Below are 23,838 nucleotides of genomic sequence, written 5' to 3'. Positions count from 1 at the left end.
TTTCATTAACGACTTGGATGAGGGAGTTGAAGGGTGGGTCAGTAAATTTGCAGACGATACGAAGATTGGTGGAGTTGTGGACAGTGAGGAGGGCTGTTGTCGGCTTCAAAGAGACATAGATAGGATGCAGAGCTGGGCTGAGAAGTGGCAGATGGAGTTTAACCCTGAAAAGTGTGAGGTTGTCCATTTTGGAAGGACAAATATGAATGAGGAATACGGGGTTAACAGTAGGGTTCTTGGCAATTGGAGGAGCAAAGAGATCGGGGTCTATGTTCATAGATCTTTGAAAGTTGCCACTCAAGTGGATAGAGCTGTGAAGAAGGCCAATGGTGTGCTAGCGTTCATTAGCAGAGGGATTGAATTTAAGAGCCATGAGGTGATGATGCAGTTGTACAAAACCTTGGTCAGGCCACATTTGGAGTACTGTGTGCAGTTCTGGTCGCCTCATTTTGGGAAGGATGTGGAAGCTTTGGAAAAGGTGCAAAGGAGATTTACCAGGATGTTGCCTGGAATGGAGAGTAGGTCTTACGAGGAAAGGTTGAGGGTGCTAGGCCTTTTCTCATTAGAACGGAGAAGGATGAGGGGCGACTTGATAGAGGTTTATAAGATGATCAGGGGAATAGATAGAGTAGACAGTCAGAGACTTTTTCCCCGGGTGGAACACACCATTACAAGGGGACATAAATTTAAGGTAAATGGTGGAAGATATGAAAATGAAAATGAGAATCGCTTATTGTCACGAGTAGGCTTCAATGAAGTTACTGTGAAAAGCCCCTAGTCCCCACATTCCGGCGCCTGTTCGGGGAGGCTGTTACGGGAATCGAACCGTGCTGCTGGCCTGCCTTGGTCTGCTTTAAAAGCCAGCGATTTAGCCTAGTGGGGGATGTCAGAGATAGGTTCTTTACCCAGAGAATAGTGGGGGCATGGAATGCACTGCCTGTGGAAGTAGTTGAGTCGGAAACATTAGGGACCTTCAACCAGCTAATGGATAGGTACATGGATTAGGGTAGAATGATGGGGTGTAGATTATTTTGTTCTTAATCTAGGACAAAGGTTCCGCACAACATTGTGGGCCGAAGGGCCTGTTCTGTGCTGTATGGCTCTATACCCCTGTCTGTGCTGTATGGCTCTATACCCCTGTCTGTGCTGTATGGCTCTATACCCCTGTCTGTGCTGTATGGCTCTATACCCCTGTCTGTGCTGTATGGCTCTATACCCCTGTCTGTGCTGTATGGCTCTATATCCCTGTCTGTGCTGTATGGCTCTATACCCCTGTCTGTGCTGTATGGCTCTATACCCCTCTCTGTGCTGTATGGCTCTATACCCCTGTCTGTGCTGTCTGGCTCTATACCCCTGTCTGTGCTGTATGGCTCTATACCCCTGTCTGTGCTGTATGGCTCTATACACTCGCTGTCTGTGCTGTATGGCTCTATACCCCTGTCTGTGCTGTATGGCTCTATACCCCTGTCTGTGCTGTATGGCTCTATACCCCTGTCTGTGTTGTATGGCTCTATACCCCTGTCTGTGCTATATGGCTCTATACCCCTGTCTGTGCTGTATGGCTCTATACCCCTGTCTGTGCTGTATGGCTCTATACCCCTGTCTGTGCTGTATGGCTCTATACCCCTGTCTGTGCTGTATGGCTCTATACCCCTGTCTGTGCTGTATGGCTCTATACCCCTGTCTGTGCTGTATGGCTCTATACCCCTATCTGTGCTGTATGGCTCTATACCCCTGTCTGTGCTGTATGGCTCTATACCCCTGTCTGTGCTGTATGGCTCTATACCCCTGTCTGTGCTGTATGGCTCTATACCCCTGTCTGTGCTGTATGGCTCTATACCCCTGTCTGTGCTGTATGGCTCTATACCCCTGTCTGTGCTGTATGGCTCTATACCCCTGTCTGTGCTGTATGGCTCTATACCCTCGCTGTCTGTGCTGTATGGCTCTATACCCCTGTCTGTGCTGTATGGCTCTATACCCCTGTCTGTGTTGTATGGCTCTATACCCCTGTCTGTGCTGTATGGCTCTATACCCCTGTCTGTGCTGTATGGCTCTATACCCCTGTCTGTGCTGTATGGCTCTATACCCCTGTCTGTGCTGTATGGCTCTATACCCCTGTCTGTGCTGTATGGCTCTATACCCCTGTCTGTGTTGTATGGCTCTATACCCCTGCCTGTGTTGTATGGCTCTATACCCCTGTCTGTGCTGTATGGCTCTATACCCCTGTCTGTGCTGTATGGCTCTATACCCCTGTCTGTGCTGTATGGATCTATACCCCTGTCTGTGCTGTATGGCTCTATACCCCTGTCTGTGCTGTATGGCTCTATACCCCTGTCTGTGCTGTATGGCTCTATACCCCTGTCTGTGCTGTATGGCTCTATACCCCTGTCTGTGCTATATGGCTCTATACCCCTGTCTGTGCTGTATGGCTCTATACCCCTGTCTGTGCTGTATGGCTCTATACCCCTGTCTGTGCTGTATGGCTCTATACCCCTGTCTGTGCTGTATGGCTCTATACCCCTGTCTGTGCTGTATGGCTCTATACCCCTGCCTGTGCTGTATGGCTCTATACCCCTGCCTGTGCTGTATGGCTCTATACCCCTGTCTGTGCTGTATGGCTCTATACCCCTGTCTGTGCTGTATGGCTCTATACCCCTGTCTGTGCTGTATGGCTCCATACCCCTGTCTGTGCTGTATGGCTCTATACCCCTGTCTGTGCTGTATGGCTATATACCCCTGTCTGTGCTGTATGGCTCTATACCCCTGTCTGTGCTGTATGGCTCTATACCCCTGTCTGTGCTGTATGGCTCTATACCCCTGTCTGTGCTGTATGGCTCTATACCCCTGTCTGTGCTGTATGGCTCTATACCCCTGTCTGTGCTGTATGGCTCTATACCCCTGTCTGTGCTGTATGGCTCTATACCCCTGTCTGTGCTGTATGGCTCTATACCCCTGTCTGTGCTGTATGGCTCTATACCCCTGTCTGTGCTGTATGGCTCTATACCCCTGTCTGTGCTGTATGGCTCTATACCCCTGTCTGTGCTGTATGGCTCTATACCCTGTCTGTGCTGTATGGCTCTATACCCCTGTCTGTGCTGTATGGCTCTATACCCCTGTTTGTGCTGTATGGCTCTATACCCCTGTCTGTGCTGTATGGCTCTATACCCCTGTCTGTGCTGTATGGCTCTATACCCCTGTCTGTGCTGTATGGCTCTATACCCCTGTCTGTGCTGTATGGCTCTATACCCCTGTCTGTGCTGTATGGCTCTATACCCCTGTCTGTGCTGTATGGCTCTATACCCCTGCCTGTGCTGTATGGCTCTATACCCCTGTCTGTGCTGTATGGCTCTATACCCCTGTCTGTGCTGTATGGCTCTATACCCCTGTCTGTGCTGTATGGATCTATACCCCTGTCTGTGCTGTATGGCTCTATACCCCTGTCTGTGCTGTATGGCTCTATACCCCTGTCTGTGCTGTATGGCTCTATACCCCTGTCTGTGCTGTATGGATCTATACCCCTGTCTGTGTTGGACAGAGAGAGGGAGAAAAGAGAGAGAGAGAGAAGAGGGACAGAGACAGAGAAGATAGAGTGAGACAGAGAGACAGGGAGAGGGACAGAGAGAGACAGGGAGAGGGACAGAGAGAGACAGGGAGAGGGACAGAGAGAGACAGGGAGAGAGAGAGAGACAGGGAGAGGGACAGAGAGAGACAGGGAGAGAGAGAGAGAGCGACAGGGAGAGAGAGAGAGAGCGACAGGGAGAGAGAGAGAGAGAGAGAGAGAGAGACAGGGAGACGGACAGAGAGGGACAGAGAGAGAGAGAGAGAGCGACAGGGAGAGAGAGAGAGAGAGAGAGCGACAGGGAGAGGGACAGAGAGGGACAGAGAGAGCGACAGGGAGAGGGACAGAGAGGGACAGAGAGAGAGAGAGAGAGCGACAGGGAGAGGGACAGAGAGGGACAGAGAGAGAGAGAGAGAGCGACAGGGAGAGAGAGAGAGAGAGAGAGCGACAGGGAGAGGGACAGAGAGGGACAGAGAGAGAGAGAGAGAGCGACAGGGAGAGGGACAGAGAGGGACAGAGAGAGACAGGGAGAGAGAGAGAGAGCGACAGGGAGAGGGACAGAGAGGGACAGAGAGAGAGAGAGAGAGCGACAGGGAGAGGGACAGAGAGGGACAGAGAGAGAGAGAGAGAGCGACAGGGAGAGAGAGAGAGAGAGACAGGGAGAGGGACAGAGAGGGACAGAGAGAGAGAGCGACAGGGAGAGGGACAGAGAGGGACAGAGAGAGAGAGAGAGAGCGACAGGGAGAGGGACAGAGAGGGACAGAGAGAGAGAGAGAGAGAGCGACAGGGAGAGAGAGAGAGAGAGAGCGACAGGGAGAGGGGAGGAGCCAAAAGTTCAAAGACAGAAACTCACAGACTGAATAACAAACAGAATAACACATCCACCCGGCAACTACACAATAAACTCAACTCTGACATGTAAAAGAATGTGTGCCTCGGTGGGCATTCTGTACCTGCAGTTTGTGGGAGGCCAGCACGTCCCCAGCCTCTCAGCAGCTGAATAAGAGGCGAAGCAGAGAGGGGAACACGTCTGCCTCCAGGGGGAGGAGGAATCTGTCACAATTACCGGGCTGGGGGAGGGAAGGTGCCTGATCTCTCCTATCACAGAGGGGAAGGTGCCTGATCTCTCCTATCACAGAGGGGAAGGTGCCTGATCTCTCCTATCACAGAGCTGGCATGGCGAGTGGATTGGGGGAGGGAAGGTGCCTGATCTCTCCTATCACAGAGGGGAAGGTGCCTGATCTCTCCTATCACAGAGGGGAAGGTGCCTGATCTCTCCTATCACAGAGGGGAAGGTGCCTGATCTCTCCTATCACAGAGGGGAAGGTGCCTGATCTCTCCTATCACAGAGCTGGCATGGCGAGTGGATTGGGGGAGGGAAGGTGCCTGATCTCTCCTATCACAGAGGGGAAGGTGCCTGATCTCTCCTATCACAGAGGGAAGGTGCCTGATCTCTCCTATCACAGAGGGAAGGTGCCTGATCTCTCCTATCACAGAGGGAAGGTGCCTGATCTCTCCTATCACAGAGGGAAGGTGCCTGATCTCTCCTATCACAGAGGGGAAGGTGCCTGATCTCTCCTATCACAGAGGGGAAGGTGCCTGATCTCTCCTATCACAGAGGGGAAGGTGCCTGATCTCTCCTATCACAGAGGGGAAGGTGCCTGATCTCTCCTATCACAGAGGGGAAGGTGCCTGATCTCTCCTATCACAGAGCTGGCATGGCGAGTGGATTGGGGGAGGGAAGGTGCCTGATCTCTCCTATCACAGAGGGGAAGGTGCCTGATCTCTCCTATCACAGAGGGGAAGGTGCCTGATCTCTCCTATCACAGAGGGAAGGTGCCTGATCTCTCCTATCACAGAGCTGGCATGGCGAGTGGATTGGGGGAGGGAAGGTGCCTGATCTCTCCTATCACAGAGGGAAGGTGCCTGATCTCTCCTATCACAGAGGGGAAGGTGCCTGATCTCTCCTATCACAGAGGGGAAGGTGCCTGATCTCTCCTATCACAGAGGGAAGGTGCCTGATCTCTCCTATCACAGAGGGGAAGGTGCCTGATCTCTCCTATCACAGAGGGGAAGGTGCCTGATCTCTCCTATCACAGAGGGAAGGTGCCTGATCTCTCCTATCACAGAGGGAAGGTGCCTGATCTCTCCTATCACAGAGGGAAGGTGCCTGATCTCTCCTATCACAGAGGGAAGGTGCCTGATCTCTCCTATCACAGAGGGGAAGGTGCCTGATCTCTCCTATCACAGAGGGGAAGGTGCCTGATCTCTCCTATCACAGAGGGGAAGGTGCCTGATCTCTCCTATCACAGAGGGGAAGGTGCCTGATCTCTCCTATCACAGAGGGGAAGGTGCCTGATCTCTCCTATCACAGAGGGGAAGGTGCCTGATCTCTCCTATCACAGAGGGGAAGGTGCCTGATCTCTCCTATCACAGAGGGGAAGGTGCCTGATCTCTCCTATCACAGAGCTGGCATGGCGAGTGGATTGGGGGAGGGAAGGTGCCTGATCTCTCCTATCACAGAGGGGAAGGTGCCTGATCTCTCCTATCACAGAGGGGAAGGTGCCTGATCTCTCCTATCACAGAGCTGGCATGGCGAGTGGATTGGGGGAGGGAAGGTGCCTGATCTCTCCTATCACAGAGGGGAAGGTGCCTGATCTCTCCTATCACAGAGGGGAAGGTGCCTGATCTCTCCTATCACAGAGGGGAAGGTGCCTGATCTCTCCTATCACAGAGCTGGCATGGCGAGTGGATTGTTTCTATACTTTGTATCTCCAAGGGAAGTGTTCTGAAAAGTTTCAAACCTTTTCCAACCAGAAAGCCCTGTTCAGAGCCTCCTGTACATGACGAGTAAAGATAATCACCGGTCAGGGAGGATGCAGCAAGGAGTTAGTACAACAATAAACCCAGAAAGAAGTCTTACATCACCAAGTTAAAGTCTAACAGCTTTGTTTTGAATCACTAGCTTTCGGAGCTGAGGAAGGAGCAGTGCTCTGAAAGCTCGTGTTTGAAACACCCCTGTTGGAATTTAACCTGGTGTTGGGAGATTTCTTACTGTGCCCAGCCCAGGGGAAATCTCCCTTTGGGCAGATTCTGACACAAATTACTCTGAAATTGCCTTTGTCCAGAAAGAAAGGTTTTCAAATCGACTGCTCCCTTTGATTACCATTCACACAGTGAGGTTGCAGTGTGTACAAACCCGACAATATTCAAATCAACAGCTCAATGCTCTCACTTCAATAACCATCAATACTGAGGAAGATAATTATCGGTGTTGGGGAACAACACAACTGGAAGGTTCCCTCCAGGCCACACACATCCCAACTTGGAATTATTACCTCACTTATAGCCGGATCAAAGCTGGATTCACTCCTGACAGCACTGCCTGTACCCCCATCCCTCACCTTCCTCCATCCCACACCTACCTCCATCCCACACCTACCTCCATCCCACACCTACCCCCATCCCTCACCTACCCCCATCCCTCACCTCCCTCCGTCCCTCACCTACCCCATCCCTCACCTACCTCCATCCCACACCTACCCCCATCCCTCACCTACCTCCATCCCACACCTACCTCCATCCAACACCTACCACCATCCCACACCTACCCCCATCCCTCACCTCCCTCCATCCCACACCTACCTCCATCCCACACCTACCTCCATCCCTCACCTACCTCCATCCCACACCTACCCCCATCCCTCACCTCCCTCCGTCCCTCACCTACCTCCATCCCTCACCTCCCTCCATCCCTCACCTACCTCCATCCCTCACCTACATCCATCCCTCACCTCCCTCCATCCCACACCTACCTCCATCCCTCACCTACCTCCATCCCACACCTACCCCATCCCTCACCTACCCCCATCCCTCACCTCCCTCCGTCCCTCACCTACCCCCATCCCTCACCTACCTCCATCCCACACCTACCTCCATCCCACACCTACCCCCATCCCTCACCTACCCCCATCCCTCACCTCCCTCCGTCCCTCACCTACCCCCATCCCACACCTACCACCATCCCACACCTACCTCCATCCCACACCTACCTCCATCCCACACCTACCTCCATCCCACACCTCCCTCCATCCCACACCTACCTCCACCCCTCACCTCCCTCCATCCAACACCTACCCCCATCCCTCACCTACCTCCATCCCTCACCTCCCTCTATCCCTCACCTACCTCCATCCCTCACCTACCTCCACCCCACACCTACCTCCATCCCACACCTACCTCCATCCCTCACCTCCCTCCATCCCACACCTCCCTCCATCCCTCACCTACCTCCATCCCTCACCTCCCTCCATCCCACACCTCCCTCCATCCCTCACCTACCTCCACCCCTCCCTATCTCCATCCGACACCTACCTCCATCCCACACCTACCTCCACCCCTCACCTACCTCCACCCCTCACCTACCTCCACTCCACACCTACCTCCACCCCTCACCTACCTCCACCCCTCACCTACCTCCATCCAACACCTACCTCCACCCCTCACCTCCCTCCACCCCTCACCTCCCTCCATCCATCACCTACCTCCATCCAACACCTACCTCCATCCCTCACCTACCTCCATCCCACACCTACCTCCATCCCACACCTACCTCCACCCCACACCTACCTCCATCCAACACCTACCTCCACCCCACACCTACCTCCATCCCACACCTCCCTCCACCCCACACCTCCCTCCATCCCACACCTCCCTCCATCCCACACCTACCTCCACCCCTCACCTACCTCCATCCAACACCTCCCTCCACCCCACACCTACCTCCATCCCTCACCTACCTCCATCCCACACCTCCCTCCGTCCAACACCTACCTCCATCCAACACCTAACTCCACCCACACCTCCCTCCATCCAACACCTACCTCCATCCCACACCTCCCTCCATCCCACACCTACCTCCATCCCACACCTACCTCCATCCCACACCTACCTCCATCTCTCACCTACCTCCATCCAACACCTACCTCCATCCCTCACCTCCCTCCATCCATCACCTACCTCCATCCAACACCTACCTCCATCCCTCACCTACCTCCATCCCACACCTACCTCCATCCCACACCTACCTCCACCCCACACCTACCTCCACCCCACACCTACCTCCATCCCACACCTACCTCCATCCACACCTCCCTCCATCCCACACCTACCTCCATCCCACACCTCCCTCCATCCCACACCTACCTCCATCCCACACCTACCTCCATCCCACACCTACCTCCATCCCTCACCTACCTCCATCCAACACCTACCTCCACCCCACACCTACCTCCACCCCACACCTACCTCCATCCCACACCTACCTCCATCCAACACCTACCTCCATCCCACACCTACCTCCATCCCACACCTACCCACATCCCACACCTACCTCCATCCCACACCTACCTCCACCCCACACCTACCTCCACCCCACACCTACCTCCATCCCTCACCTACCTCCATCCCTCACCTACCTCCACCCCTCACGTACCTCCACCCCTCACCTATCTCCACCCCACACCTCCCTCCATCCCACAGTCACCTCCATCCCACACCTACCTCCATCCCACACCTACCTCCATCCCTCACCTACCTCCATCCCACACCTACCTCCATCCCACACCTACCTCCATCCCACACCTACCTCCATCCTACACCTACCTCCATCCCACACCTACCTCCACCCCACACCTCCCTCCATCCCACACCTCCCTCCATCCCACACCTCCCTCCATCCCAAACCTACCTCCATCCTACACCTACCTCCATCCCACACCTACCTCCACCCCACACCTCCCTCCATCCCTCACCTCCCTCCATACCACACCTCCCTCCATCCCACACCTACCTCCATCCACACCTCCCTCCATCCCACACCTACCTCCATCCCACACCTCCCTCCATCCCACACCTCCCTCCATCCCACACCTCCCTCCATCCCACACCTACCTCCATCCCACACCTACCTCCATCCCACACCTCCCTCCATCCCACACCTACCTCCATCCCACACCTACCTCCATCCCACACCTACGTCCATCCCACACCTACCTCCACCCCTCACCTACCTCCATCCCACACCTACCTCCACCCCTCACCTCCCTCCACCCCACACCTACGTCCATCCCACAGACACCTCCATCCCACACCTCCCTCCATCCCACAGTCACCTCCATCCCACACCTCCCTCCACCCCACACCTACGTCCATCCCACAGACACCTCCATCCCACACCTACCTCCACCCCACACCTACGTCCATCCCACAGACACCTCCATCCCAGGGGCAATTAGGATGTGCAATAACTGGTCTTGCCGGTGACACACACCCTATGAATAAATTCAAAAAGCTTGGGTACTGGTCCCAATTCAGGACATCAACGTTAAGATGGATATGACTTTCGATAGGGTAAAGGAGATTTACGAGAATGGTTCCAGGGATGAGCGATTACAGTTCTGCAGAAGACTGGAGGAGCCATGCTTTGAGTGTGAATTCTGAGATGTTCTGTGTAGTCTCGGTGACCACATGAGCAGGAAGTGCTGCTGGTTTGAGCATTCCCTTCAGAATTTTCTATGTTTCTGTATGATCCCCCCTCATCCTTCTAAATTCAAATGAGTATAGTCCCAGTCTACTCAACCTCTCCTCATAAACCAATCCTCTCACCTCGGGAATCAACCGAGAGAATCTCCTCTGCACCCCCTCCAGTGCCCGTACATTCACAGTAACTGTATTGCATTGTTAATGTAAGCCTACTTGTGACACGACTTGTTTATTGTCACGTGTACTGAAAAGAAAATACATAATACAGCAAACATAAAGACACAATGTAAATACATAGACACAGGCATTGGGTGAAGCATACGGAGTGTAGTACTACTCGGTGGAGAAGCTGTGTGAAGAGATCAGATCAGTCCATAGGAGGGTCGTTTCGGAGTCTGATAACAGCGGGGAAGAAGTTGTTTTTGAACCTCTTAGTGTGTGTTCTCACACTTTTGTATCTCCTGCCCGCTTTCCCCTGGCAGCGGGAGGTGTAGATGGAGTCAATGGATGGGAGGCGGGTTTGTGTGATGGACTGGGCAGTGTTCACGACTCTCTGAAGTTTCTTGCGGTCCTGGGCCGAGCAGTTGCCATACCAGGCTGTGATGCAGCCTGAAAGGATGCTTTCTATGGTGCATCTGTAAAAGTTGGTAAGGGTTAATGTGGACATGCCGAATTTCCTTAGTTTCCTGAGGACGTATAGGCGCTGTTGTGCTTTCTTGGTGGGAGCATCGACGTGGGTGGACCAGGATAGATTGTCAGTGCTGTGCACCCCTAGGAATTTGAAACTGTCAACCATCTCCACCTCGGCCCCGTTGATGCAGAAAGGGGTGTGTACAGTACTTTGCTTCCTGAAGTCAATGACCAGCTTTTCAGTTTTGCTGACGTTGAGGGAGAGACTGTTGTAGTTACACCACTCCACTAGGTTCTCTATCTCCCTCCTGTATTCGGACTCATCGTTGTTCGAGATCTGATCCATTACGGTCGTATCGTCAGCAAACTTGTAGATGGAGATGGAAGCAAACTTTGGCACGCAGTCGTGTGTGTACAGGGAGTAGAGTAGGGGGCTAAGTACGCAGCCTTGCGGGGCCCCGGTATTGAGGACTATTGTGGAGGAGGTGTTGGTGTTCATTCTTACTGACTGTGGTCTGTTGGTCAGAAAGTCAAGGATCCAGTTGCAGAGTGGAGAGTCAAGTCCTAGGTTTTGGAGCTTTGATATGAGCTTGGCTGGGATTATGGTGTTGAAGGCGGAGCTGTAATCAATGAATAGGAGCCTGACGTCGGAGTCCTTGTTGTCGCAATGCTCCCGGGATGTGTGTAGGGCCAGGAAGATGGTGTCTGCTGTGGACCAGTTGCAGCGGTATGCTGTGGATCAAGGCATTCTGGGAGTACGGAGTTGTAATGTTTCATGACCAACCTCTCGAAGCACTTCACTACAATCGATGTCAAGGCCACTGGACGATAGTCATTGAGGCACGTTGCCTCGTTCTTCTTTCGCACCGGTATGAAGTAGGTGGGACCTCGGAGCGGTGTAGGGAGAGGCTGAAGATGTCCACAAAGTGAGAGGTTATGCACTTTGAAAGGAGGAATGGAGGGATAGACTGTTTTCTAAATGGGGAAATGCTTAGGAAATCAGAAGCACAAAGGGACTTGGGAGCCCTTGTTCACAATTCTCTTAAGGTTAATGTGCAGGTTCAGTCGGTAGTTAGGAAGGCAAATGCAATATTGGCATTCATGTCGAGAGGGCTAGAATACAAGACCTGGGATGTACTTCTGAGGCTGTATAAGGCTCTGGTCAGACCCCATTTGGAGTATTGTGATCAGTTTTGGGCCCCGTATCTAAGGAAGGATGTGCTGGTCTTGGAAAGGGTCCAGAGGAGGTTCACAAGAATGATCCCTGGAATGAAGAGCTTGTCGTATGAGGAACGGTTGAGGACTCTGGGTATGTGCTCGTTGGAGTTTAGAAGGATGAGGGGGGATCTTATTGAAACTTACAGGATACTGCGAGGCCTGGATAGAGTGGACGTGGAGTGGATGCTTCCACTTGTGGAAATAACTAGAACCAGAGGACACAATCTCAGACTAAAGGGATGATCCTTTAAAACAGAGATGAGGAGGAATTTCTTCAGCCAGAGGGTGGTGAATCTGTGGAACTCTTTGCCGTAGAAGGCTGTGGAGGCCAAATCACTAAGTGTCTTTAAGACAGAGATAGATAGGTTCTTGATTAATAAGGGGATCAGGGGTTATGGGGAGAAGGCAGGAGAATGGGGATGAGAAAATATCCGCAATGATTGAATGGCGGAGCAGACTCGATGGGCCGAGTGGCCTAATTCTGCTTCTATGTCTTGTAGTCTTATGGACCCCTTGGGGATGAGCGAACATAATATGATGGAATTTTTCATCATGTTGAAGAGTGAAGTAGTTGATTCTGAGACTAGGATCCTGAATCTTAATAAAGGTAACTATGATGATATATGGTGTGAGTTGGCTATGATAGACTGGAAAATGTTACTTAAAGGGATGACAATGGATAGGCAATGGCAAACATTCACAAGGGGGAACTGCAACAATTGTTCATTCCTGTTTGGCACAAAAATAAAACAGGAAAGGTGGCCAACCCATGGCTTCCAAGGGAAATTAGAGATAGTAATCGTCCCAAGGAAGAAGCATACGGATTGGTCAAGAAAACAACAACAGGGGCGAAATTCTCCGACCCCCAGCAGGGTCGGAGAATCGCCTGGGGCCGCCTAAAATCCCGCCCCCGCCGTGGCAGAGATTCTCCGCCACCCGGGAAGTGGCGGGGGCAGGAATCTCACCACTCCGATCGGCGAGGCCCCTGCGGTGATTCTCCGGCCCGGATGGGCCGAAGTCCCGCCGCTGGGAGGCCTCTCCCGCCGCCGAGGTTTAAACCACCTCTGGAACGGCGGGATCAGCGGCGCGAGCGGGCCCCGGGGTCCTGGGGGGGGGGCGATCGGACCCCGGGGGGGGTGCCCCCATGGTGGCCTGGCCCGAGATCGGGGCCCCCCGCTCAGACTTTGGGCCAGTGCCCTGGCTGCTCTATTTTCCTCCGCGGCCGCCACGGCCTTCGCCATGGAGGAGGCAGAAGAGAACCCCACATCGCGCATGCGCGGACCGGCGAAAGCCTTTCGGCCAGCCCCGCTGCCGGGGGCGACGGTTCTTTGCGCCAGTCTTCTGGTGCCAACCGCTCCGGCGTGGGGCTGGCCCCCAAAGGTGGGGAGAATTCCCCACCTTTGGGGAGGCCCGACCCCTGAGTGGTTGGTGCCACTCCCCTACTCCGGGACCCTCCATCATGCCGGGTAGGGGAGAATGCCGCCCCAGGTCTGAGGATTGGAAGCAGTTTAGAATTCAGCAAAGGAGGACCAAGGGATTGATTAAGAAGGGGCAAATATAGTATTAGTGTAAGCTTGCAGGGAACAGAAAAGCTGACTGTAAAAGTTTATTTTACCCGAGTTCCACAAATTATAATATTAATGTCACAAGTAGGTTGGCCTCACGGTGGCATGGTGGTTGGCATCGATGCTTCGCAGCTCCAGGGTCCCGGGTTCGATTCCCGGCTGGGTCGCTGTCTGTGTGGAGTCTGCACGTCCTCCCTGTGTGTGTGTGGGTTTCCTCCAGGTGCTCCGGTTTCCTCCCACAGTCCAAAGATGTGCGGGTTAGGTGGATTGGCCATGCTAAATTGCCCGTAGTGTAAGGTTAATGGGGGGGTTTTTGGGTTACGGGTATAGGGTGGATACGTGGGTTTGAGTAGGGTGATCATTGTTCGGCACAACATCGAGGGACGAAGGGCCTGTTCTGTGCTGTACTGTTCTATGTTCTAGGCTTACATTAACACTGCAATGAAGTTACTGTGAAAATCCCCTAGTCGCCACATTCCGGCGCCTGTTCGGGTACACAGAGGGAGAAGTCAGAATGTCCAATTCACCTAACAGCACGTCTTTCGGGACTTGTGGGAGGAAACCGGAGCACCCGGAGGAAACCCACGCAGACACGGGGAGAACGTGCAGACTCCGCACAGACAGTGACCCAAGCCGGGAATCGAACCTGGGACCCTGGCGCTGTGCAGCCATAGTGCTAACCACTGTGCTACCGTGCTGCCCAAATTCGCTACCTCTCAGGAAATAAACTGGAAACTACTTGGTCTGACAATAAATGTACTGACCGTTAAACCGTGTACAGGGTGCAATGAAGAACTGGCACAGCATAGCCTGGGAGTACAAATCTCAACCTTGGGAAAGGTCTTCCCATTTTTCCCACACTGAGACAAGCAGAATATTTCTTTCTGTTGGAATAGTGCATACCAAAGTTTCAGGAGATTGTTCAAACAAGCTATTGAACCAATGTTTGTTTTATAAAGTTATAGCAAGTGTGTTTTGCAGAATTAGATGTGTTATTATCCCAGTTAAGATCCTGTACAAACCACCACTTAGAGAACATCAAGTCTCAGCGGCTGGAACAACGGTATCAATGCTCTATCCTTTAGAACAAAATGAGGGTCGCGACCCGCAGCTGGGCTGTGGCCGGGTGTCTGGAAAGTCGCTGAGTGATCAGTCGCAGCATTCCCATGGTGATCCCGATCGCGGAGAAGCGCCCAACGGCCGCTACCGACATTTGTATTAAGAATGGTGGCCACTGCTTTAAATGAGAAGGAAGTGAGGCAGTGCAGTCATCCAGCCAGAGGCAGCAGCAGTGAGCAGACCATGCGTCCTCCATGTACGCTTGACATTAAGCGCCCTGTGTGTACCTGCTGCCAAATCACGAGGGTGAGCTTCTTCCACTGGCAAGCCAAGCAAGAGAACTATGAAGATGAAACATTTTCTTACAAATAAGAGATGGCCAGAGGCACAAATAGGCAGCATACCTACTGGCTAGGATCTCACAACAGAATCAGCTGGAGAGAGCTTCACAGGAGAGTCCAGGGCAGGACAGAGCAGTGCGAGTGTTAGCTCTGTGCAGAGCTCCAGGGCCTCTGGTTTACAGTCTGCAAAGAGGAATCTTAATTCAGGAACAGAACAGTATCAAGATGATTTCTTGAGATACGGTTTTGTCAATTGTGCCAGTTCAAATAAGATGCAAAGCCCACGTGTGGTACATGCAGGGTAATACTGGTAAATGAGAGGGGAAGCTTCAGATATTGAAAGGGAATTGGTGGGTAGAGAATTGCTTTGAGGTTGAGACCCCAGAGTCAGTTATTAACTTAGAGTTGGCTCCAAATATAAAGACTACACTGCTGTACCTGACCTGTGATAGCACCTTAAAAACACACCAAAAGCCCATGAGGTGGTCAGCATGCCGGAGTAGCATCTCCCAGGAGAAACCAGTGCTGAGTAAAACAAGCATTTTGTTGCTATTGCCTTTCACGGTGACCTACATGTGCGAGGTTGGATTTTTCATTTTCATAAAGATGAAGACGGCACAAAGGAACCGGCTGAAGCCAGCACCTAATATGCACATTGCCCTCTCCTCCTGTGAACCTGATTGGAATGAGATCATGAGGACCAAACACGCTCCCTTTCGCATTAAAGGTAAGCAGTCGTGGCATGGGTCCCGAAGGTTGGCCGGTTGGCAAAAGTAGGTCCCGAGAAAAAAGTTTGAAAAACACTTCCTTAGAGTGGGAGATTTTCTGCGTCTTAGAAAAACTGTTGAACAATTTTGTCTGAACTACTTCAAAGAGTGGAACAAGGAGCAGACTGGCTGGGGAGGTAGTGGAGAGAGATATCGCTGGAAAGTACACAGAGAACTGCATGGTTTTCCTGTCCAAACCCATGACTGGGTATTTTTAGAACTTTGGGAATGTGCCAATGGACTCAATGACCTTTGCTGTTCCTGTATGGTCTCAAGAATGGAGTCAACACAGAACGTCCTTCCTCAAAGAATTCTATTAGGTTTGTAAGACATGACCTTCCCTGCACCAAACCATGCTGCCTATCACTGATAAATCTATTTTCTTCCAGATGTGAATAGATCCTATCCCTCAGTATCTTCTCCAACAGTTTGCCTACCACTGACATCAAGCTCACAGGTCTATAAGTCCCTGGATTATCCCTGCTACCCTTCTTAAACAAAGGGACAACATTAGCAATTCTCCAGTCCTCCGGGACCTCACCCGTGCTCAAGGATGCTGCAAAGATATCTGTCAAGGCCCCAGCTATTTCGTCCCTCGCTTCCCTCAGTAACCTGGGATAGATCCCATCCGGTCCTGGGGACTTGTCCACCTTAATGCCTTTTAGAATACCCAAAACCTCCCCCTTCCGTGTGTCGACATGACCTAGAGTATTTAAACATCCATCCCCAGCCTCAACATCCATCATGTCCCTCTCCTTTGTGAATACCGATGCAAAGTACTCATTAAGAATCTCACCCATTTCCTCTGACTCCACGCATAAATTCCCTCTTTTGTCTTTGAGTGGGCCAATCCTTTCTCTAGTTACCCTCTTGCTCCTTATATACGAATAAAAGGCTTTGGGATTTTCCTTAACCCTGTTAGCCAAAGATATTTCATGATCCCTTTTAGCCTCTTTATTGCGCGCTTGAGATTTGTCCTACTTTCCCGATATTCCTCCAAAGCTTCATCAGTTTTAAGTCGCCTAGATCTAATGTATGCTTCCTTTTTCATCTTAGCTAGTCTCACAATTCCACCCGTCATCCATGGTTCCCTAATCTTGCCATTTCTATCCCTCATTTTCACAGGAACATGTCTGTCCTGGACTCTAATCAACCTTTCCTTAAAAGACTCCCACATTTCAAATGTGGATTTACCCTTAACCAGCTGTTCCCAATCCACATTCCTTAGCTCCTGCCGAATTTTGTTATACTTGGCCTTTCCCCAATTTAGCACTCTTCCTTTAGGACCACTCTCGTCTTTGTCCATGAGTATTCTAAAACTTACAGAATTGTGATCATTATTCCCAAAGTAATCCTCGACTGAAACATCAACCACCTGGCCGGGATCATTCCCCAATACCAGGTCCAGTATGGCCCCTTCCCGAGTTGGACTATTTACATACTGCTCTAAAAAACTCTCCTGGATGCTCTTTACAAATTCTGCTCCATCTACGCCTCCAACACTACATGAGTCCCATTCAATGTTGGGGAAGTTAAAATCTCCCATCACAACCACCCTATTGCTCCTACATTTTTCTATAATCTGTCTACATATTTGTACCTCTACTTCATGCTCGCTTTTGGGAGGCCTGTAGTACAGTCCCAACAATGTTACTGCACCCTTCCTATTTCTTAGCTCCACCCATATTGCCTCAGTGCTCGAATCCTCCATCGTGCCCTCCTTAATCACAGCTGTGATATCATCTCTGACGAGTAATGCAACTCCTCCCCCCCCCCCCCCCTTCTATCTCCCTCTCTATCCCTCCTGAAGCATCTATACCCTGGGATATTTAGTTGCCAATCTTGCCCTTCCCTCAACTAAGTCTCAGTAATACCAATAACATCATATTCCCAGGTACTAATCCAAGCCCTAAATTCATCTGCCTTACCTGCTACACTTCTCGCATTAAAACAAATGCACCTCAGACCACCTGTCCCTTTGCGTTCATCATCTCTTCCCTGTCTACTCTTCCCCTTAGTCACATTGAGTTTATTATCCAGTACCTTACTGGCTTTAGTTGCTGCCTCTTTACTGGCCTCTAACTTCCTAATCTGGTTCCCATCCCCCTGCCACGTTAGTTTAAAACCTCCCCAACAGTGTTAGCAAAAGCACCCCCTAGGACATTGGTTCCAGTCCTGCCCAGGTGTAGACCATCCAATTTGTAATAGTCCCACCGCCCCCAGAACCGGTTCCAATGTCCCAAAAATCTGAACCCCTCCCTCCTGCACCATCTCTCAAACCACGTATTCATTCTGACTATTCTTCTACTCTGACAGTCCCGTGGCACTGGTAGCAATCCTCAGATTACTACCTTTGAGGTCCTACTTTTCAACTTATCTCCTAACTCCCTAAATTCTGATTGTAGAACCTCATCCAGTTTTTTACCTATATCATTGGTGCCTATATGCACCACGATAACTGGCTGTTTACCCTCCCCCTTTAGTATGTCCTGCAGCCGATCTGAGACATCCCTGACCCGAGCACCCGGGAGGCAACATACCATTCGGGAGTCTCGTTTTCGACCACAGAAACACCTGTCTACTCCCCTTACAATTGAATCCCCTATGACTATAGCCCTGCCAGTCTTTTTCCTGCCCTTCTGTGCAGCAGAGCCAGCCACGGTGCCATGAGCCTGGCTACTACTGCCTTCCCCTGGTGAGTCATCTCCCCCAACAGTATCCAAAACGGTATACCTGTTTTGGAGGGAGATGACCGCAGGGGACACCTGCACTGCCTTCCTGCTCTTTCTCTGCCTTTTGGTCACCCATTCCCTGTCTCCCTCACCAATCCTAATCTGCGGTGTGACCAACTCACTGAACGTGCTATCCACGACCTCCTCAGCATCGCAGATGCTCCAAAGTGACTCCATCCGCAGCTCCAGAGCCGTCATGCGGTCTAACAGGAGCTGCAGCTGGACACACTTCGCGCACATGAAGGAGTCAGGGGCATCGGCCGCGTCCCTGAACTCCCACATTGAGCATGAGGAGCATAACACGGGTCTGGGATCGCCTGCCATTTTTACATTTCACCTCAACTGATTACAAATATAATATCAAATATTGAATATTTGAAAGGAATAAAGATTTTACTGACCAATCACAATACTTACCAACACACGAAGAGTTAAATTTCTCCCAGCTGCTGCTAATTGGAGCACATTCCTTACCAGCCAATCAGGTCACTGCTTTGCTCTGATGTCACTCTTCAAATTTATCCCCAAAGACCCTGTGGCGGCTGTTTAATCCGCGAAGCAGCTCCGCCCATTCCCAACAGCTGGATTCCCACAGCTCCGCCCATTCCCAACAGCTGGATTCCCGCAGCTCCGCCCACTCCAACAGCTGGATTCCCGCAGATCCGCCCACTCCAACAGCTGGATTCCCACAGCTCCGCCCACTCCAACAGCTGGATTCCTGCAGCTCCGCCCACTCCAACAGCTGGATTCCCGCAGCTCCGCCCACACCAACAGCTGGATTCCCGCAGCTCCGCCCATTCCCAACAGCTGGATTCCCACAGCTCCGCCCACTCCAACAGCTGGATTCCCGCAGCTCCGCCCACTCCAACAGCTGGATTCCTGCAGCCCTGCCCACCCCAACAGCTGGATTCCCACAGCTCCGACCATTCCCAACAGCTGGATTCCCACAGCTCCGCCCACTCCAACAGCTGGATTCCCGCAGCTCCGACCATTCCCAACAGCTGAATTCCCGCTGAAATGGCTCGAATCCGCGAAGCAGCTCCGCCCACTCCAACAGCTGGATTCCCACAGCTCCGACCATTCCCAACAGCTGAATTCCCGCTGAAATGGCTCGAATCCGCGAAGCAGCTCCGCCCACTCCAACAGCTGGATTCCCGCAGCTCCGACCATTCCCAACAGCTGGATTCCCGCAGCTCCGCCCATTCCCAACAGCTGGATTCCCACAGCTCCGCCCATTCCCAACAGCTGGATTCCCACAGCTCTGCCCACTCCAACAGCTGGATTCCCGCAGCTCCGCCCACTCCAACAGCTGGATTCCCACAGCTCCGCCCACTTCAACAGCTGGATTCCCACAGCTCCGCCCACTCCAACAGCTGGATTCCCGCAGCTCCGCCCACTCCAACAGCTGGATTCCCGCAGCTCCGCCCACTCCAACAGCTGGATTCCCGCAGCTCCGCCCATTCCCAACAGCTGAATTCCCGCCGAAAAGTGTCTGCGTGGGTCTCACTCCCACAACCCAAAGATATGCAGGGTAGGTGGATTGGCCACGCTAAATTGCCCCTTAATTGGAAAAAAAGAATTGGGTACTCTAAATTTATTTTAAAATAAGAAAGTTGAGAAGTATATTGCAGTGGGAATGATGGTCCCACTACTCAGCTTTCAGGACTGGGACTTAAACCCAGAACCTTCTGACTCAGATTGATAGACAGATCAACCACCAAATACTGTTCAGATTTGTTTTAGAGAATTCAAGGAAACACATCAGCACGAGCTGATGGATATTTTTGGAGATACTTTCTCAGCCATTCTGAGAGGTGTGTCCAGACCTTATCCTGCTAAACAGCTGTGTCCCATTGTAAACACTAATGCTGCTGAAACAGACTGAGTGCCAGAACTAAACTTCCTGTAACGTCCTGCACGCAAATGCCTTTTAGCAACAGCAAGAGCCACAGTATTAGAGCTCCTTCCCTCCTTTCACTGATGGGACAGTTTACATAAACTCCCAGAACTCCAGGTTATGCTGAGCAGTGTCTCACTGGTCTCATTTATTCCTTGTCATCCGCTGACCTGAACTCTTGCACTTTATAGATGTTAATCTCTCCCAGGAATGGGACAAACTGCACTCAATCTCAGGGCAAATATATGAGCATAGTAATTCACCATAATTCTGCATGTCAGTACACTTGACAGGAGAGCTATTAGATCATGGATTCTGGACAAGGAGGTACCGTTTCAAGATCGGCTAAAGATTTTGAGGAAGTTGCTAAATTGTTGGATGGCAGAAGCCCTGTCAAAATAAGACACTAAATAAGGCTGGATCCTGTATCATTGCTGGGCAGGTTCTGGTTTAGATGAGGAATCAGACAGCAAGTATTATTAATGTACATGGGGTCCAGTCACTAATGCAGGCCCCATGGTCACAAATCTATCAACAATCTCAATGAAGCCATCTCGGCAACTGACTCCAAACTGGTAAATGATAGAAAGAAATATTTGGAGGTAATAATCCTGGGAAAAAAATAAGTTGCAGCTGGATTGAGGTGGGCTGGGAAAAATTGGATCTTTTTTTTCACTTTATTAAATTTGTTGTAATGCGAGTTGGGTAAACCAGTTTCAGGATTTTAGGCTCAAGGCTGCTGAACAATAGGATGAGAGAAATATAACTCACAAATAAGTATAAGATAGTTTGGGCGGCTTATTGTAAAACGGTTCAAGTTAGTGAAATTGAGGCAGTTCGTCCTTCCCCCAATGCGGACAATGAATATCTCAGATGGTTCCTCAAGGAGGATTAAGATGAGTTAACAATCCATTTTTTATAAAGTAATTCATGGGCGTTGGTATCCCTGGCTGAGCCAGCATTTATTGTCCATTCCCCAAGGGCAGATAAGATTCATTACTGTAAATATGGAGGCCAGACCGGGTAAAGACGATAGATTTCAGTAAGGACGATAGATTTCAGTAAGGACCACAGATTTCAGTAAGGACCACAGATTTCAGTAAGGACGATAGATTTCAGTAAGGACGATAGATTTCAGTAAGGACGATAGATTTCAGTAAGGACGATAGGTTTCAGTAAGTCGATAGATTTCAGTAAGGACGATAGATTTCAGTAAGGACGATAGATTTCAGTAAGGACGATAGATTTCAGTAAGGACGATAGATTTCAGTAAGGACGATAGATTTCAGTAAAGACGACAGATTTCAGTAAGGACGATAGATTTCAGTAAGGACGATAGATTTCAGTAAGGACGATAGATTTCAGTAAGGACGATAGATTTCAGTAAGGACGATATATTTCAGTAAGGACGATATATTTCAGTAAGGACGATAGATTTCAGTAAGGACGATAGATTTCAGTAAGGACAATAGATTTCAGTCAGGACGATAGATTTCAGTAAGGACGATAGATTTCAGTAAGGATGATAGATTTCAGTAAAGACGATAGATTTCAGTAAGGACGATAGATTTCAGTAAGGACGATAGATTTCAGTAAGGACGTGATGTGGAGATGCCGGCGTTGGACTGGGGTGAGCACAGTAAGAAGTCTTACAACACCAGGTTAAAGTCCAACAGGTTTGTTTCAATCACTAGCTTTCGGAGCACCCACCTCTTCATTCACCTGAGGAAGGAGCAGTGCTCCGAAAGCTAGTGTTTGAAACAAGCCTGTTGGACTTCTTTCAGTAAGGACAACTGATTTCAGGGAAGATCGACAGATTTCAGGTAAGGACAACAGATTTCCTTCCTTAAAGGACATTAGTGAACCAGATGGGTTTTTGCAACAATCGGCAATGGTTTCATGGTCATTATTAGACTTTTAATTCCAGATCTTTTATTGAATACAGATTTGACCATTTGCCGAACCCAAGTCTGGCTCTCTCGGTTACTAGCCCAGCAACAATGCCAATGTGCCACTGTTCCTTTGATTAAATGCCCTTGTAATCTTTATTTGTTTAATTATCCTACTTTTACACACTTGAAACTATTTGATCATGTCCCCTATTTAGGAATTCTGACCTGGGACAGTTTGAAAGCCATGGTTAACCTCAAGCTTTGTTGGGTCTACTGACTGATGCCTGTGTGTGTTTCTAGTTAGCTGGTCAAGTCAGGACATGATAACCGGCCTTGGTATCAGACAGGGAGGGGGAGAAAAATTAACTTGTGTCCCAGTTTGTGGCCATGTCTCAGCCCCAGCCCAGGGCATCTGTGTGGACATCAGCTGAGGCCAGCATGAAATGTGGCTGGGAAGCCTCCAGCAGCCCATCATGGGGCAGCAGGGTAGCATGGTGGTTAGCATAAATGCTTCACAGCTCCAGGGTCCCAGGTTCGATTCCCGGCTGGGTCACTGTCTGTGTGGAGTCTGCACGTCCTCCCCCTGTGTGCGTGGGTTTCCTCCGGGTGCTCCGGTTTCCTCCCACAGTCCAAAGATGTGCGGGTTAGGTGGATTGGCCATGCTAAATTGCCCGTAGTGTCCTAATAAAAGTAAGGTTAAGGGGGGGTTGTTGGGCTACGGGTATAGGGTGGATATGTGGGTTTGAGTGGGGTGATCATGGCTCGGCACAACATTGAGGGCCGAAGGGCCTGTTCTGTGCTGTACTGTTCTATGTTCTATCACTCACTATCCAGGATCACACAGGAATGGTGAACATTTGAACAAAGTGACCAGGGCCGTACACTCTGAGAGGAGGGCCACACAACTTCTACAAGCCCAGCAAGATATTTGAATATATAAATATGTTCCTCACCTCAACAACCGTGTAATCAGGTGGATAAGGATTTCATGAAATAAACATTGTATTTGCATAGGAACATTTACTGCTGCAACTCAATTATGTCGCTGATAAATTAATAAAAGCACTTAGATTTAAAACCATTGTGTGTGAAGCCATGATAAGGGCTCAGGCCAAATTGAGCTTGTTCTTTTCATTTGTTCAATTAGACAATGTGTTTTTGTGCATTGCCCACGTCCAATTATCCTTGAAAGGTGGTGTTGAGCCAGTGCAGGTTGTGTGGTGTAGGTACAACCACAGTTCTATTTGTGAGGGAATACCAGGGTTTTGATCCTGTCACAACACCCTGAGGCGATCAATTCTAACCTCACAGGCCCCGGAGTCCCAACATAACTGAATTAACCAATAATCCGTAGATAGTTTCTGAGACCTTTGACCCCTGACCTGCTCCAATGACTTACAGGCACCAGGTTTATAAGTGAAACACAAAACACTGTTTATTTGTAACATGCAATGATTATTATAGAATATCAGCCAGCTAATCTATTATCCCCCCCCCCCCCCCCCCCCACCTTTACCCAAAGACACACAAGACAGACTCACACAGAGGAAAGGGGGAAAATGATAGGGATTAATATGGAAGTAGGAGAGCTAAGTGTCCTTGTTGCTAATATTGAAATTGGTGCAGCCGGCTATC

At 50.7% G+C, this 23,838-nt stretch overlaps 1 protein-coding gene across 4 annotated transcripts in view; it reads right to left on the bottom strand.

The window, feature by feature from the left end:
- The window catches only part of kiaa0513 (KIAA0513 ortholog), a 102,140-nt gene that overhangs the window by 44,270 nt on the left and 34,032 nt on the right, over nt 1-23,838 (bottom strand). Inside the window, exon 1 of one of the 4 annotated variants that reach the window (XM_038806174.1) lies at nt 4,513-4,607. The exons of the other annotated variants lie outside the window; for them this stretch is intronic. The gene's annotated coding sequence lies outside the window, so the exon portion shown is untranslated. Of the gene's footprint in view, nt 1-4,512; nt 4,608-23,838 lie in introns of those variants that run through there. 4 annotated transcript variants of the gene reach the window in all.

This window comes from Scyliorhinus canicula, chromosome 9 (genome assembly GCF_902713615.1).
Source record: "Scyliorhinus canicula chromosome 9, sScyCan1.1, whole genome shotgun sequence".
Taxonomy (NCBI): Eukaryota; Metazoa; Chordata; class Chondrichthyes; order Carcharhiniformes; family Scyliorhinidae; genus Scyliorhinus; species Scyliorhinus canicula.
Note: the sequence above shows the minus strand (reverse complement) of the source record. Positions and strands in the feature narration are given on the sequence as shown.